General features: G+C 37.7%; 1 protein-coding gene and 1 pseudogene across 1 annotated transcript in view; one reads left to right on the top strand and one right to left on the bottom strand.

Moving 5' to 3' along the window:
- The window catches only part of IMMP2L (inner mitochondrial membrane peptidase subunit 2), a 910,414-nt gene that overhangs the window by 583,380 nt on the left and 310,298 nt on the right, over positions 1–16,736 (bottom strand). The gene's annotated exons all lie outside the window — the stretch shown is intronic.
- LOC101287973 (mitochondrial import inner membrane translocase subunit TIM14-like) lies at positions 7,323–8,408 on the top strand (annotated as a pseudogene).

Raw genomic sequence — 16,736 nt, 5'->3', positions numbered from 1 at the left:
AAGGGAGGGGAAGGAGAGATGAGGTGAGCAAGCAGCATTCAAAGGTTCCAGACGTCTTTTCTCTGGCATTGGTAGCACAGAAAGCAGCACTCACCAGACACTACTGCCAGTTTCAAGGTACAAAGAGCCACACCACTATTTCCTTCTCAGCAGTACTCCATTTAGACCAGTGTGCATTTCCTCACACTATTCTGCATTATTCCATTAACATTGCTTCTTTGTCTTCTTCCCTTTTCTCTACATTTCAGTTGCTCCCCAAATCATTATGTTAAGAGACCACAAACTTTCTGCCTCTGGTCAACATATGTTCCCAAAAATCAATAAGCAAAGAAGGAAGTGGGATATATCACACACTTTCTACCTGTTTTCTTTTAGGCTTACTGTAAGAGCCAGGTTTTTTTTTTTTGGTTTTTTTCTGGTTTTTTTAGCACCCAAGAGGAAAAAATGCATATTAGAAACCTGTTCTGAACAAAACCATATCTACCTACAACTTCCTTTGCCAGTCTCTAAGGACAATGGTAAAAAGGAATCCCAAAGCATATATGTATCTATAAAGTCACTGCCTAAAAAGACAAAAACTGAATAGAAACCTTCAATAAGGCTGCTCTCATAATTCTGCATAAGTCAGGAATGAATCACTTTTAATACTGCATGTAACAGACATCTGATGATGAGTGTGTATGTTTGTCAATACATATCTCTTTACATTTAAATATGTTAACAATAAAGCATTCTTATAAGCAGAATTCTAGCACATACAAGAAAAAAAAATCACATCATAACCCATTTTAAAGTTAATCCAGATTAGTATTTATAACATTTCAAGTGAATCAATACTTTGAAATTTTCTTTCTACTATTAATCTGCTTTCTTATTAGTTGTATTTATTAGAGAGCCTAACATGACAAATTTTTGTTTCAACAGCATGTAGAGATTCCTAAACCACTTCTATTGAAATATAACCCTAGGCCACAGAAATCTATCAGAAATAATGTGAGGATTGGCTTCTTTGGGTTAACCAGGAATCCTCTCATTAAGAGATTATCTGCTGTTGAAATAGTTTCATCTTTGCACTTTATAAAAAAAACTTTATTGAAAACAAAATAATTCTCTTCTCCTGAATTTAAGAGTAAGTACTAGCCACATGATGCCAGCATATAAATAAAAGCCACAGACCTAAACAGCTGTCAAGGTGGGAACAGGAGCATTTGGGACGTGTGCCAGGATACAACGTGTGTCTGGCATCAGAGTACTTAATACAACTAAGTCTGTTTCAATCAATTTGTATCAGGAGAACATTAGGTTATCATTTAAAAAAAAAATCAGACTCCACAAGAAGAACTTTCCTTTTATGGGGGCAGGTGGGCGGGGGGAGGCAAAAAGCAAAAAGGTCTCTATCTGGAAATATCTTCCAAAAGCCAGGCAGCATGGAGCTTCAAGCACAAGAACCAAAGTAGCTTCCTAATGATCCTGGGGACTAAATGACCAAGACCAGCACATCCCACAGGTCAGTTCTCAAGTATGTGTTGGATGTACAGAGGACTGGGGAACAAGTTGAAGTTCACAGCTGTATCCATTCCCAGAAACTGACCATATATTGAGCGAGTCCAGTGAATTTTGTATGAGACTTCTTAACTTGAGCAAGGGCAGCTTTTCTGTCCCTGAAGCTTTGTCCAAAATGCATAAACATTCTATAGTTATTTACAAAAGAAAGACTATGATTAAATATAGCCTCTGCTCTTACAGTTAGCTATCAATTTTTAAAAAGAAATTTAACAAAGGGCTTCCTCCATTTTAGGAAAGAGGCAATTTATTACATTGTAAAAAATATGGATATATGTAAAAACAAAAGGTAAAATAATTTATACCTTTCAAAAATGACCAAGACATAACAGTAAGCATTAAAGTACAAAACAGGTAAGTCAACAAGCACTAGCAATGCCAGTTTTTCTTTTAATTACCTACTATTAATGTCACACTAAGCCCTTATTTGTCATATATCTGAAATACTAACAACTTGCCAACACACCAACAGTACACAAACCTTCAGTTCTTCTACTCAGTCACCTTTATTATAAAATAATTTCTCTCGGGCTTCTCTGGTGGCGCAGTGGTTGAGAGTCCACCTGCTGATGCAGGGAACACGGGTTTGTGCCCCGGTATGGGAAGATCCCACATGCCGCGCAGCGGCTGGGCCCGTGAGCCATGGCTGCTGAGCCTGCGCGTCTGGAGCCTGTGCTCCGCAACAGGAGAGGCCACAGCAGTGAGAGGCCCGCGTACCGCAAATAAATAAATAAATAAATAATAAAATAATTTCTCTCCAAATTGATGACAGATATATTCCAATGGAAACAAAATCAATTCTTAATAATTACATGTCTCATTCTTAAAAAAAACTATTGATTTAAGCAATGCTTAATTTCTGTTTCAAAGAAAATACTGAACATTATTTTTTAAGAATTCTTTCCCTTTTTATATTGAAGAATATAGTTGAGTTACAATATTATTCATTTTATACCTAGTAGTTTGTACTTCAAATACTGCAATTATTAAAAGCATCTAAACTACGGGTTAGGATAGTGATACATATGTACCAGCTATGATTTTATCAGCTCTGGCTATGAACATTACAGTCAGGCAATCAAGGAAACCACTTTTTCTTAGAGTTGAAATCCTCCCTGGTTTCTGATAGGAAAGGTCCTGCTGAATGTGCTACACGTGTTCCAAATGCTCCCGTATCACCTCACCCCAGGCCCCTCCCAGCCATCTTCCATCTTTCTAGGATAATATGTGTCATTTAAGTGCTTAATTTATCACGGGGAATGACCTCAATGAGGGATAAAATAGGATTTAATGAGGAATTTCCAGGGTGTTTGACTAAAAGAGAAAAGGAATTATTGCATATATTAGAATACTCCATGCCATTAGGGTGCACTAGGCTTTTGCATTTCAAAGGCAAATGTTTGATAAGGTTCAATCAGAAGCATTTTTTCATTTACTATGTCTAAATATACAGGAAATGTTACATTGGAGAAATGCTCAGAAAAAGCCCAAACATAAAGAACTGAAGATTATGTAAGCTTTGGTAAAAATCTCTGTGTTGCATTTTCTCAGCTCTTAGATGTAATTCCAGAAAGGACCCTGGATAGTGTAGGATGGCTAGCGTATGGTTTATTTTGAGTTTTAAGAAACAGGGATTTGCATGTCTTAATAAATTTCTAACCATAACCACAGAAGATCTCTTTAGATTTCACCAAATAGAAACCAAACGATAATGAGTTGATGAAGTAACAAGGTCTTTATTTGTTATGATGGCATAGGAAAGAGAAAGGTGTGCTGAGGGCATTGTTTTAATGATGAAAGTGGGGTACCTGGTGCTCAGTATTCTTCAACACTGGATCATTCTACAACCAATTTAATACACGTGAAGGATGGTTTCTTGTAAATAATTCACTTCTTCACTTCACAAGTGCCTACTGAGGTCTGATATCAACTCAAACATTAGCAAGGTCCTCCATACTCTAGATCACATAGGGATCTGAGGAATAAAGAGATTGAAAAGCAAAGAAATGCGGAAGAAAGACCAACGAGATCAAATACTTATTTTACCCTTATTTTTAAAATAGTTTTGATGACACTATTAATATATTATAAAAGTGTTGTATAATTTCAAGAAACCTTAAACTTCATAGCTTATCTTGAAAGAAAATGAATGTGGGACAATGCTAGCTCTGTTTTACAGGAAACTTCAGGCTGAGGTAGAGTTACGTTTACTCATTCATTTCTTCATTCTTTTCTTTTTTCACTAAGTAATTGCTGTGCACCACTCAGATGCCAAGCTCTGTGTCAAGCCCTAAAGATATTATAATGCTATGATACCCCTTCCTCAGTTTAATGAGTGGGTGCGGGAGAGAGAGAGAGAGAGGCAGTAATCAAACACATTACCAACTACGCAATTACAAAATAAGGTACAATCTAAAGAAAGGAAATGCAGACCTAGGAATATCTGGAACAAACAAAACTGACTTGGGCTTGGGGTTACTGAGGAAGGGGGACAAAGAAAGTTTTATTTGGAAGAGAAATGCTTGAGTTGGGAGTAAAGAATGGGCAGATGTTGGGCTTCCCTGGTGGCGCAGTGGTTGAGAGTCCGCCTGCCGATGCAGGGGACGCGGGTTCGTGCCCCGGTCCGGGAAGATCCCACATGCTGCGGAGCGGCTGGGCCCGTGAGCCATGGCCACTGAGCCTGAGAGTCCGGAGCCTGTGCTCCGCAACGGGAGAGGCCACAACAGTGAGAGGCCCGCGTACTGCAAGAAACAAACAAAAAACAAAAAAAAAAAGAATGGGCAGATGTTAACAGGGAGCAGGCGAGATCCGACAAAAGCAACAGAATCCCTATGATGGGCAGGGATTGGAGGAAGGGAAAAACGAGCGATCACCAAGGAACAAAAATTAACAGTCAATGAAGCTGGAATATAGACAGCTAAGTAAGCAAAGGAATCTGAAAAAGACTTTCACCTCAGGTGACATAGGGACTAACTCTTGAGGAGACCTTCAATGGTCATACAAGTAGACTCAGTAACAAAACAGTTTTAATGCACTGCTGGTAAGGGAAATCTTTAAGTAAGGAAAATCAATCTCTCTCTCACTCTCTCTCAGATCATGCTATTTGTTTTTGTAAAGCAAAGGTTTATAAAAATACAAATATCAGGAAAGTGTTTACATCTCAGCAGGAAGACATAATGATAATAAAGATAATGAAGAGGCACCCACAGGGAGATGCAGTGAGTTTCAAGTTGGGGGGCAGATTCGTGGTTGTTCAGTTTTTTGTTTGGTTTGGTTTTTTGGTGTTTTTGTTTGTTTGTTTTACAACTTATAGGTTTTTTTGCATACATTATTTTATTTCAAATGTTACATGAAAATGGGGAGGGTGAGGCTAGAGAGGCAGGCAGATAACAGACTTTATGGGGACATTTAGGCTACCTTAATAACTATGGTCTTCATCTTAAAATAAGTGAAGATAATGAAGGCTATTCACATGATAGTAAACTTGAATTTTCAAAAGATCACTTTGGATCAAGTGGGACAAAAGGTTATATGAAGCTGAGTAGATGAAGAGACACAGGTTAATCAATGCTTGTAGTCGTCCTGGACTCAGATAATGTCACTGGAGATGGACGGCAGTGGATGAACATAAGATCAATAGATCTTTGTGGTGGAAGCAATATGAGGAATGAGGTAGCAAGAGGTTTCAAGGATAAATTTGAGACATGGCGCTTAGCAGCTCAGACGAGGAATTCGGCACAGCAATCAGATAGGATAGCAGAATGGCAAAAATGCCATTTTTTAAGATAATATATCTAGCCTAAAACAGTACTTAAGAAACGTAAATTAAGAAAAAGTTATGAAATATATACAGATTTTAGATCGCTTACGTTCAACTCACAGTAATATTCTATTGCATTTGTTATTCCTTTGGTTTTAAAATAGTGAAAGAATTAATTAAGGTACAAGACAATAGCGTTAACCAATAAACATATTCTCCTTAACCACTTTATCAGATTAGTCAACTAGTAATATATTGGAGTTTGGAAGGAATAAAGAGAGAATATATTTAAATTTTGCACCGAAGCAACAAAGAATTTCAAGTCACCTTAAGGGACAAAAACAAGACAACACTTGGTACCACAAGGCAGAACTTAAGAGGAGTTAGTTTAACAAAGAATGCAACTGGAATCTTCTATAATAATAAATATCATAATAAAGGAGTTAATAGTTTTGGACGGTGACATACAAAAGGAATTATACTAGTCACAAACAAAACATATGCTCACTTCCAGCAGCTCTTTAATAAAATATTTAGGTTACATTGCTATTTCAAGGATCACACTGTCCCTGAAAGAATCACATTCGTACACATCCAAAAACCCATAGGTTAGTATGTCTTATGTTTTACTTAGTTTAAAACAGTAATCTGGAAAAAGACTTTGGGTTTTCATTTTGCAAGAAGATAACACACAAAGCAAATGAGGAAATTAACTCCACCCTGCCTTTTTAAAGATAATATGGTAGGTAAATAAAAATTTTGATAGAGATTTTCTTAAACACTTTAATAAACAATACAAGATTTCCTTAAAAGAAAAACAGCTAAATAAGTGGTGTATGGGTGTACATGCAAAACCCAAGGAAAAATATTTATAAAACTAAAACCAAGAATTGTTCACAAGTCCTATAGCAATCAAATTACTTGGTCTGTCTACCTTTCCAAGTATTTAAAAACTGACATCTAACATAACACGAAGCTGTCTCCATTTTTCAAATGGTTAAGGTAAATTATTCTGATATTTACACCATCACATATTTCCTACTACTATAAACAATGCATGAAAGCTTAGCAAACTTCACTTCATGCCTGGAAATGAAAATCGTCAAATGGCAAACCCCATCTTGCATAACTTTAGCCTTTACTCTAACTACCACACAGGTTTTCTTTGGTTCTTCCAAAAAGGCCAGTTCGTTCCCTCCTTAGGGTACAGTCCTCCCTCAGTATCTGTGGGGGGATTGGTTCCAGGACCACTCATGGACACCGAAATCCGCAAATCTCCGGTCCGTTATATAAAATGACACGGTACAGTCGGCCTTCCTTATCCCCAGATACAAAATCTGTGGATACAGACGGCTAACTACATGTACATAGCCTTTCTCCCAAATCTTGATGGAGCTAAATAACTCTTCAGCATCCATCAGATCTCTGCTCAATTTTACTTCCCCAATGAAGCCTTCCCTGCTTGCTCATTCTCAGGTGGGTTGCTGCCTCACAACACACTGTTCTTTTCCTCACACCAGTTGTCAACTTAGTGTGTTTCTTTGTTTAATCTGTCTTCCCCAACACAGGATAAGTGTCATAAGGGAAATATATCCATTTCATCTGCCAAGAGCAACACATATGTTAGGGGCTTAGTAAATATTTATTAACTGAAAATGAATGAATCAACGATGACTGAGTAAATGAGCAAAATAAAGTAAGTCAGAGAATCATGAATAAATACTACTATAATGCTCATTAAAAAGTTTTTTAAGGGCTTCCCTGGTGGCGCAGTGGTTGAGAGTCCGCCTGCCGACGCAGGGGACGCGGGTTCGTGCCCTGGTCCGGGAAGATCCCACATGCCGCGGAGCGGCTGGGCCCATGAGCCATGGCCGCTGAGCCTGCGTGTCCGGAGCCTGTGCTCTGCAACGGGAGAGGCCACAACAGTGAGAGGCCCACATACCACAAAAAAAAAAAAAAAAAGTTTTTTAAGTGGAGACACTTTGAAAATAACTGAGATACTCCTCTGAGAATTTCTCACAGAATATCATATAATACAACTGTCAAGTATAGTAATTTCTTCTATAAGGAATACTGCCAAATTTCAGAGTGCCTTCTAGAAAGTCAAGTTGAATCGTAAGACAATTCAAAATGGAAAACGGAAAAAACTCCTCAAAAATAAAAACCCCGACTAAACAAAATCATTTTCACACACAAAAAGATTCAATATCACACATGATACAAAAGAAATAATAAATGTGGAATGAATGAATGCATGCCTAATATTCCTACAGCTATTTTCTTCACAGTTTTTAGTGTAGATCAAAAAAACGTGAATTTACATAACGACACTTCAATTATCCTTCTTATGAAATTTAGATAGAAGTTAGGATGTAGAATTTTTGCCAGTGTGTTTGTTTCTGTGGACCTAGAAGCAGTTTAGAATGTCAGGAACAAAGAATCTTCAATTTAAAGCATTCACAAGCACCAATAAAAATAGCTTACAAATCTCACAGAAATGCATACTTTTTTCCTAATTAATTCACCATACTGACTCATTTGGGGGGCTTTTTTCATTAAAAAAAAAAAAGAAAAATCGAAAGGTGTAGAGTTGGTGGGGTGGGATGAACTGTGCTCCCAGTGGAAGCAGAGGAGCCCAGGGGGAACCATGGTAGTTCCCATGGTAGCGGGAACCAGTACAGTGGTAGCAGCTGGACTGACCATTGCTGCTGCAGGATGTGCAGGCTGTTACGCTTTGCAAGCCGTGAGGCATATGGAGCCTCAGGTAAAACAAGTTTTTCAAAGTCTACCAAAATCTGCCTTCAGTGGTGTCTATTACAGAGGTGGGTTTGAACCCAAAATGACAAAACAGGAAGCAGCATTAATACTAGGTGTAAGCCCTACTGCCAATAAGGGAAAAATAAGAGATGCTCATCAATGAATTATGCTTTTAAATCACCCAGACAAGGGAGGATCTCCTTATATAGCAGCCAAAATCAATGAAGCTAAAGATTTACTAGAAGGTCAAGCTAAAAAATGAAGTAAATGTATGATGAATTTTAAGTTCTTATTTATGTATATGAGTACCAGCTTTTTATAATAAAATGCCTCAAAGCTAAAAAAAAAAAAAAAAAAATCACTTAGTTGTATATGGACTCAGGAGCCATCACTTGGGAGACCTCAGCTCAGTGGGAAAGTAACACAGACAGCACACCAGAGATGGACTGGTAAGGTGGCTTCTGAAGTAAACCCAATCTGTCTCTGAAATGTTCAATTTCCCAAACTAACAAATTTCTTTCTTCTTTCCTCTTCCTTTTTCTCCTTCTTCCATGATTTACTGATTTAATACTATATATGAGAGCCTTATATATGGCACACACTCAATAACTTAATATTATAAAAGCCTGGAAGATTGGAGATGCAGAAAAGCATCACTTGCAAGCTGGTAGAGACAGATGAAACAGGGCAGGGGTGATTCCAGGGTCAGTCTAGGGAACAGAATCCAGCAGCTGCCTGCCTTTTAAGCCCCCACTCCAAATGACCTAAAAGAAGAATATGAGTGATAAAAGATCTGTTAGAAGGTAAAATAGTCATGTGGGAAAATAGCTTTTATGATGTAAGCTGAACTGAAAGCTGACCCAATACAGACATGTTACAGAGAAAAATTATTCTAATTTTTTTTGATAATTTGTAATAGTGGTGGTGGATGGAAAAGTCAAGGTTTTGCAATCAGACAGACCTAGTTTGAGTCTAAATTTTGCCACTTATTAGCTGAATGACCTTGATTAAGTTCTTTAAATTCTCTGAATCTTAATTTTCACATCTGTAAAAATAAGAATAACAACTGGGCTTCCCTGGTGGCACAGTGGTTGAGCGTCCGCCTGCCGATGCAGGGGACATAGGTTCGTGCCCTGGTCCGGGAACGTCCCGCATGCCGCGGAGTGGCTAGGCCCGTGAGCCATGGCCACTGAGCCTGTGCGTCCGGAGCCTGTGCTCCGCAACAGGAGAGGCCACGACAGTGAGAGGTCCGCGTACCGAAAAAACAAAAAAACTACCTTTCAGAATTATTCTGAAAATTATGCGGGAATGCGTGTAGTATTTGCCATAATTGCAATAATTGTAGCTTTCATCATCAGAGTGGAGGAGTAGAGAAGATCAAGATGTACCCCCCAACCTAGCTGAAGAAGATGAATCAGGCTTGTTGTCATTACGTCCAAAGCAGCAGCAACACTTCCAGGGCCTCTGCCTCAGAACATCTTCCTCATACGCAAATTTGGACTCATTCCAGGTCTCTGCCAATTGGAACGAGAATGACTGGCTCAAATCCCCATTAAATTCAACACTATCCCATAGCCAGTTTGCTATTCAAGCTACAGCTGTGACTAAATACTACCTACTGTCCCTGAAACCACCCCCTTCATTTATTTGCCTTACACAAATAGACTTCATTATGTACAGCATTCAGTATGATCAGACCCTGAAGCCAATATTCAATATCCTAGACACTAATTTCAACAAGGCCTAATTTATGCAAATTAAACACTGTACCACTTTCCACTGTTAATTTTCACAGACTTAATACAATTAGAATCTAAGGTTCTGACACTTAATGACAAGACAAATCATGCAAGAATTATGAACACCTTCTTTGTTAAATCTACCGTATTTATCAAAATATGGAAAACAAAAATAACATTCTCTTAAGGCAAGGTTCTAAAATTAGGTCTAGGTGATTGTAACTGAAAACAGACAATTCATAATGCAACCTATCAACCCGTTAAGACCAACTCTTTTTGTAATTTTTCCCTCTGATGACCCTCTATGAAATTCAGAAAACTTAATCTCCCACATTTTCAACTGCTTATTTTTTACTGCCAACTCCCATCAATTTGGCAAGTAGATGAGAGCAGTAATCACTGGAGAAAATGTAGGAGAAAAAAAATGAGCCAAATCAACTGATTTTGTTTAGATAGTCTATTTAATCCGCACAATGAGTCAGCCCACGTGTTCCTACTAAATGTAATTAAGTGTATTTTGTAATTTTTGCTTTAAAAAAAGAGGTCTTGTGTATAATAAAACACCTTGTGTCCTTAAATAACAGTGGTAGAAATAGTTGCTAAGGTGATAGTTTGGGATTAGCATCTTATTTTCACAATAATGAATGTTTTGACTTCGACTATGAATAGATTTCCTTATCAGTACAATCAAAATTCAATTTGAATAAAGTTTTGGTAGTGGCTTTTAAGGAGACAAAGTATATCAATAATATATAATGTTTCCTTAAGGATACACAGTTACTGCTATGTTTCCATTTCTTCTAGTCAAAAATCAATGTCACACTACGCCATAATGAATGGCTGCTTGCCAGCTGCACTTAACTGACTGAAACTCATCATTCCTTTAAAATCTATTCTTCTAGCAAGAGTAATTTAATAACTTAAGTTTGTGATTTGATTCAGACATATAATCTAACCATGGTATGGAAAGTAAGGGAAAAAGGCTGTCTTGATTAGTATTACAGATGTTTACAACATAGCCAATTTTTAAAGGAAGGACAGAAATTACAGTCGTTTATTAGATACAGAGTCACACCTGTTGTCTGTCATGTTTCAAACCCCTAGGTGTGAGATTTAGTCAAGGCAAATGAAAATGAAGAAGGACCAGCTGCAAAACATGATTTTGTTCTCATACAGTAATTAAAAGGAAAAACTGCACAACCTGTTGTATCTATGACAATCCCATTTTTTCATGTCAAGGACAGTTCCATTTTCTTTTAACAGATTTGTGTTGCTGTCAAGTCTGTTATAAAGGCTAGTACTCACGAGTCTAAGCTATGGACCTAATTTATAGTATTGGTAGTCTCTCCAATTAGCTTTGCCAAATTTCTTTCTGAAGCATGCTAGTGGCATGTCAGAAAAAGTAAACATCATCATTCCCATTCCAACCCCCACTCCTAAGTCTCTGCCACAATGAACTGTTTATCAACGGCACATTAGACATCAGACCTTATACCTTATGAACACTAAATGCTTTTAAAAGGTAAACCATAGAACACCTAAAACACATGTGGTACAATAGTAACAGCACATCAGCACGGGTCAACCCTACAGTGTTATGCGCACATTCTTGCTCGAAACACCTTAAGGTAACAATACCTTATGTTTTTATGTTTGAATTAGACAAACATTTAATTCACATTTGCATCTTCTTTTCTTTTTTTTTTTTCTTTTTTTTTTTTGCGGTACGCGGGCCTCTCACTGTCGTGGCCTCTCCCGTTGCGGAGCACAGGCTCCGGACGCGCAGGTCCAGCGGCCATGGCCCACAGGCCCAGCTGCTCCGCGGCATGCGGGAACCCCCCGGACCAGGGCACAAACCCGCGACCCCTGCATTGGCAGGCGGACTCAACTACTGCGCCACCAGGGAAGCCCTGCATCTTATTTTCTAAAACTATTAATTTAATATGATTTTGAATATTATGAATAAGAGTGTATTCATCTAAAACATGTTAATATATTCCAAGTCACCATGGGTGTGCCTCATTTGAGGAAAATAACAATTCTAATTTATAAACAGATCTTTCCAAAAAAAAAAACGTCGCTTTAAACACATTCACCACTGTTTTCTATCATGTATCAAATTGAAAATATGATCTGCTTTGTCAAAACTTTATCTCTATACAAGACAGTGAGTAGAAAGGAAAGGTGAAATACATAAGCTTTGGAGCTAGATAGACAGAGATGTAAATACTCGCTCTACAACTTACTAGCTGTGTGATTTAAGGGTAAGTCACTTAACAGTTCTAAATGTTAATTTTTTCACCTGTAAAAAAGGAGATAATATTTACTTCAAGTTAAATAACACACATAAAGTGTCTAGCAAGAAAAAAACAATGTATAAGAAAATTAATGCCAACTTAGCCTACTTACATGAAATGATTGTTACTGACAGTATAACTGACCACAGTAGCATTTATGAATCAAGGAAGCAAAGTGCTACTTATTATGGCATTTATAGTTAAGGACCAAGGTCTAAGCAAATGTATGCTCAGTTTTGACTTTTATCTTTATATGTAAGTACGAAGTACATGCCATATGCACACACATACATACATACACACATATATCTTTTCCACCAAGGAGGAAACTACCAGATTTTCCATGTCTCCAGATGATTTATGCACCAAATAACTTGAAGCACTTTAATGGACACTTTAATAAATACACTTTAATGGACAAAAAAAAAAATTTTTTTTTTTTTACAGTCAATGAAAGGAGGTGCTTACAGGTATTGCTTAGGTATTTGAAGCCTGTAGCAAAAAACATATTGTTAAATTTCAAAATGTCCTAACATTGTATATGGAAAATATGATTCACCTAACCCAACCATGAAAAATGCCCTTAACCAATCTATGAAACAGGTTTTCTTTCCAGATCATGAAGAAGTATTCACTGAAAGGGCTGTGCACTGTAGAACTATTTTGGTGTTTTTTTGTTTGTTTGTTTTTTAAGTGGAGGCTAAAATTAAAAGAATAATTCAAAAATAGAATATTTATTTCCCTTACCATAAACTTTTGCTGAATACGCTAGGGAATTAGAGACAGCAAAAGAGAGCAGGGTGAGGACAGGTGTAGCTCAGCTATCACTCAGATCATCAATAAATCAATCCCTTTGAGATTTTGATTTTAACATACAGCTGAAGTATATCAGCTAGGAAAGAGTCCAATCTCTTCCAAGATTATTTATAACAAAGCACTCCTAACTGAAGTCCAATTTGTTTGTGGAATTGCAGTCATTCTGATTCAACTAAACAATAAATGAAGCTGCCTTTAATAGCTCCAACTCTCGAGCATAAAAGAAAACAAAAGGGAACTGCATGACAACAATACTTCACAACCCAGGGGCCCAGATGATTTTCATTTCCAAGCAGTTACTGAAGTGGAGAAAAAAATCTAACAGGCCACAGAGAACAATTCATTCACCTGAACTGCCCGGCATCAGCTGTATTTCACATAGTGAGCCATTCATGTTATGCAAATGAGCTAGCTGGGGCATTTTTTTTTTTTTTTTAACCATTTCTCTTAGTTCTGAAGGCCTCGTGCATCACCAAATTTCCAGACATGTCAGATGACCACACTAAATGCTCCTCCAACTCAACCAAAGCCAAAAGCACAGCTAGACCATGACTACTGATTGAAGGAGAGCAAATTTGGGAGGCTAGGAACAGGAACATGCTAGAATTTTTCCAAAAAGCAAAGAGAAGTAAACGTATAAATATTCCTCAATGAATTAAGTTTGGGTTCTGACATACTACTATCTTCCATAATGATTCAATTATTTAGAAACAACCTATCATCCTGTCTTCCATAACCATTTCTTATTTTGTTATATTTAGTAAGCTGTATTTTACTAGGGAAGAAAAGAGGACTGTATGATATTTTTTTTGTCCTATAACAAATCTTTTTGTGCACTTTTCTTCTGACTCAAGTGTCTAAAGGTGAAAAATACTGTTACCGAAAAACCTGCCTTATTCTTTTTATGCCAAGTAAACAGCAGTTCACTTCAGAAGAAAGAGCATTTTTTAAGCGTGATGTTGCCTTGTTCACTTGCCATTCAATCATTCCAGAAATATTTATTATGCTGAATATGAAATATATATTTATTAATATGTTGAATTATGAAATACTTATGCTGAAAGTGTTCACCATCACTAGTAATTCTCCATCTAAATCTCTTATAGAATTAAAAGCTGCAATATAACTGAAGCAAACTGTCAGGAACAAACACTGCACTAGCAAATTCTCAAGTTGTTAAGGTTGATATTCTTGCATGGAGAGTAGTCATTTCAACAACAGATCTTAAAGTCCTTCCTGTATTGGGCTATAATCCTATATGACAGGGAGCTTACATCCATTACAGAAGTAAAATTTTCAACTTTAGAGAAGTAAAAGACTTAACTCCGTACATCTGCTTCTTGTTACTAAAAATTTACAAACTGCTTCTAAAGATAAAAGCTGTCCATTTGGGGGAACAGTACTATTTCTATTGAACTTCCATCTTACATCTAAAAACGTAATGCCACTCTGTCACTGCTTTCTTCATGTGTCTTATTCCCTAATACAAGATCTGCTCTGAAGGCCCACCTAGTATACTCTCTTCTAACAAAACACTTCATATCTGTGAAAGCTATGACAAGAACAGAAAAGAGAAACAGAATTTGCTTTAACAAAAGAAGAAGAAAACATATCTCAGAATCTTACCAATAATCACTGTTTTTTAAAAATTATTATTTTATTTTATTTTTGGCTGCACTGAGTCTTCGTTGCTGCACACGGGCTTTCTCTAGTTGCAGCGAGCGGGGCTACTCTTTGTTGTGGTGTGTGGGCTTCTCATTGCGATGGCTTCTCTCATTGCAGAGCATGGGCTCTAGGCACACAAGCTTCAGTAGTTGTGGCACGCAGGCTCAGTAGTTGTGGCTCATGGGCTCTAGGGCACAGACTCAGTAGTTGTGGTGCACAGGCTTAGTTGCTCCGTGGCATGTGGGGTCTTCCTGGACCAGAGCTCGAACCCATGTCCCCTGCATTGGCAGGTGGACTCTTAACCACTGTGCCACCAGGGAAGCCCTCATCGCTTCTTAAAGTAGGTCATTCAAGAGTATGAAGAATGATCTTCCTCTCTATCTCAAACTCACATGAAGGATTCTCTCCCTCAGGAATGGGTTCAAATGAAGCAATGGTTTATTCATCTGGTGGTAGGGATGATCATATATCACGTAAAAGGTAAGCATCATCAACCAACAAGAGAAAGTCAAAGAATGTGCGTGTGTGTGTGCATGCACATGCACACACCCGCATTTATGAATGGGTATGAGGCCATTAGAAATATGCCAATGAAAAAATTCTGAATTGAGCAGTATCAACTCAGACTTGGCAAACATTACAGAGATACGAAAGTATTATGACAGATGAGCAAGCACCCTAAATATTGTCACAAGGGTATTTTAAATAGCTGTCACAAGATTTGAGAAGATAAAGGTTAGTGGACATTGCCATTGGAAAAGGGATAAAGGACAGGGAATAACTTGTGACGGAGGGCAGGAGAGAAAACGAATACCAGCCTCTAAAGAATAATACGTGGCTCCAACATTGCATTAGGCTTGAGCCAACACTAAACTGGGCATTTTGAACATTTAAATTAAAATTATATTTTTGAGAAGCCGTGAAGAGTCTATTTAAAATTAGTAATATTGGCACAATATGAAGATAATTATTCAGAGATATCTTTTGATATTGTTTCAGATTTATGAACTTGTTTTTTCCAAGTCCCAATCGTTAGAAAATGGTGTTTTCTATTATTATTCTAAAACCTTAGAGTCTCGCTGGAAATATATTTAAAGAGTTACTAGTTTCTAAGATCGACAATGTCATTATTTACAAGAACGAAGATTTAGTTTGAGTCTACATAAAATGTTTTCTAAAGTAAAAATGATATGATGAGCATTAAAAAATTTCACAAATTTTACTAATGTTGCCTAGGCTTCCTCTAATTTCTACAAATGTTTCCAACTTTATTGTAAGTGGAAAATATGGTAAGAAAGAGAATATGGAAGATATAAGACATTGTAATCCAATAAAATTCTATGTGATAAAAGGTCTCGCCTAGAGTATTTACAGGAAGCAAGAAGAGGAGGGGTAGGGGAGGAGGTGGGGCGATGCGGTGGGACATGGTTGGGGGAGGTCTATCGTTCCTCCACTAAAATGAAACACTTCCCCAAATGTAAACTACCTAAAGGTCAATGCCAAGAGGGAACTATGACTCATAAATGACACGAGAAAAACTTAAGAATCATTTACTAAATGAATATTCACCTTCAGTGAGTGGGTATAGAGTGCAACAAAGATGGCACCTGTCAGGTCTCAACGCGCCCTCAGCCAGGCATGGTGGGCAGGCTAAGAAGAGGGAGTGTGAGGAAGGCTGTCCAGGGAGGAGGAGGACAATGTGAAGCCAGAGGAACGAGGGTGGGCGAGTGCTCCAGACATCAGAACACGCAAGGCTCAGAGGTAAGAAGCTAGATGTGATTCTGCTTGGTTGTGGGGACTGCCAGAAAATAAAGCCCTTTACAGAAAGGCAAAGCCAAGGTCATGAAAAGCAACATCAATGATATACGGAAGGAACCCCTCCAAGAGCTTTTGTCAGGGGAATCTAAAGATTGTGTTTCAGCAAAATCACACAAACTAATTGGGGTCAAAGTTAGTTACCAAAGAATCACAAAATATGTATCAACTTGTATTAAGGCTCTCAAAACCTGCTGCAAACAACTTTATCTAAAGTCAGACAAGTATTTAGGCCAAAGCTCATGAAGTCAAATGCTTTCAAAAGCCAGGCAAGTAATATAAGCAAGTGAACAGGCCCAGTGGCGCCCTTGGTGAACTCGGGAG

The sequence above is a fragment of the Orcinus orca genome, chromosome 9 (assembly GCF_937001465.1).
Source record: "Orcinus orca chromosome 9, mOrcOrc1.1, whole genome shotgun sequence".
Lineage (NCBI taxonomy): Eukaryota > Metazoa > Chordata > Mammalia > Artiodactyla > Delphinidae > Orcinus > Orcinus orca.
Note: the sequence above shows the minus strand (reverse complement) of the source record. Positions and strands in the feature narration are given on the sequence as shown.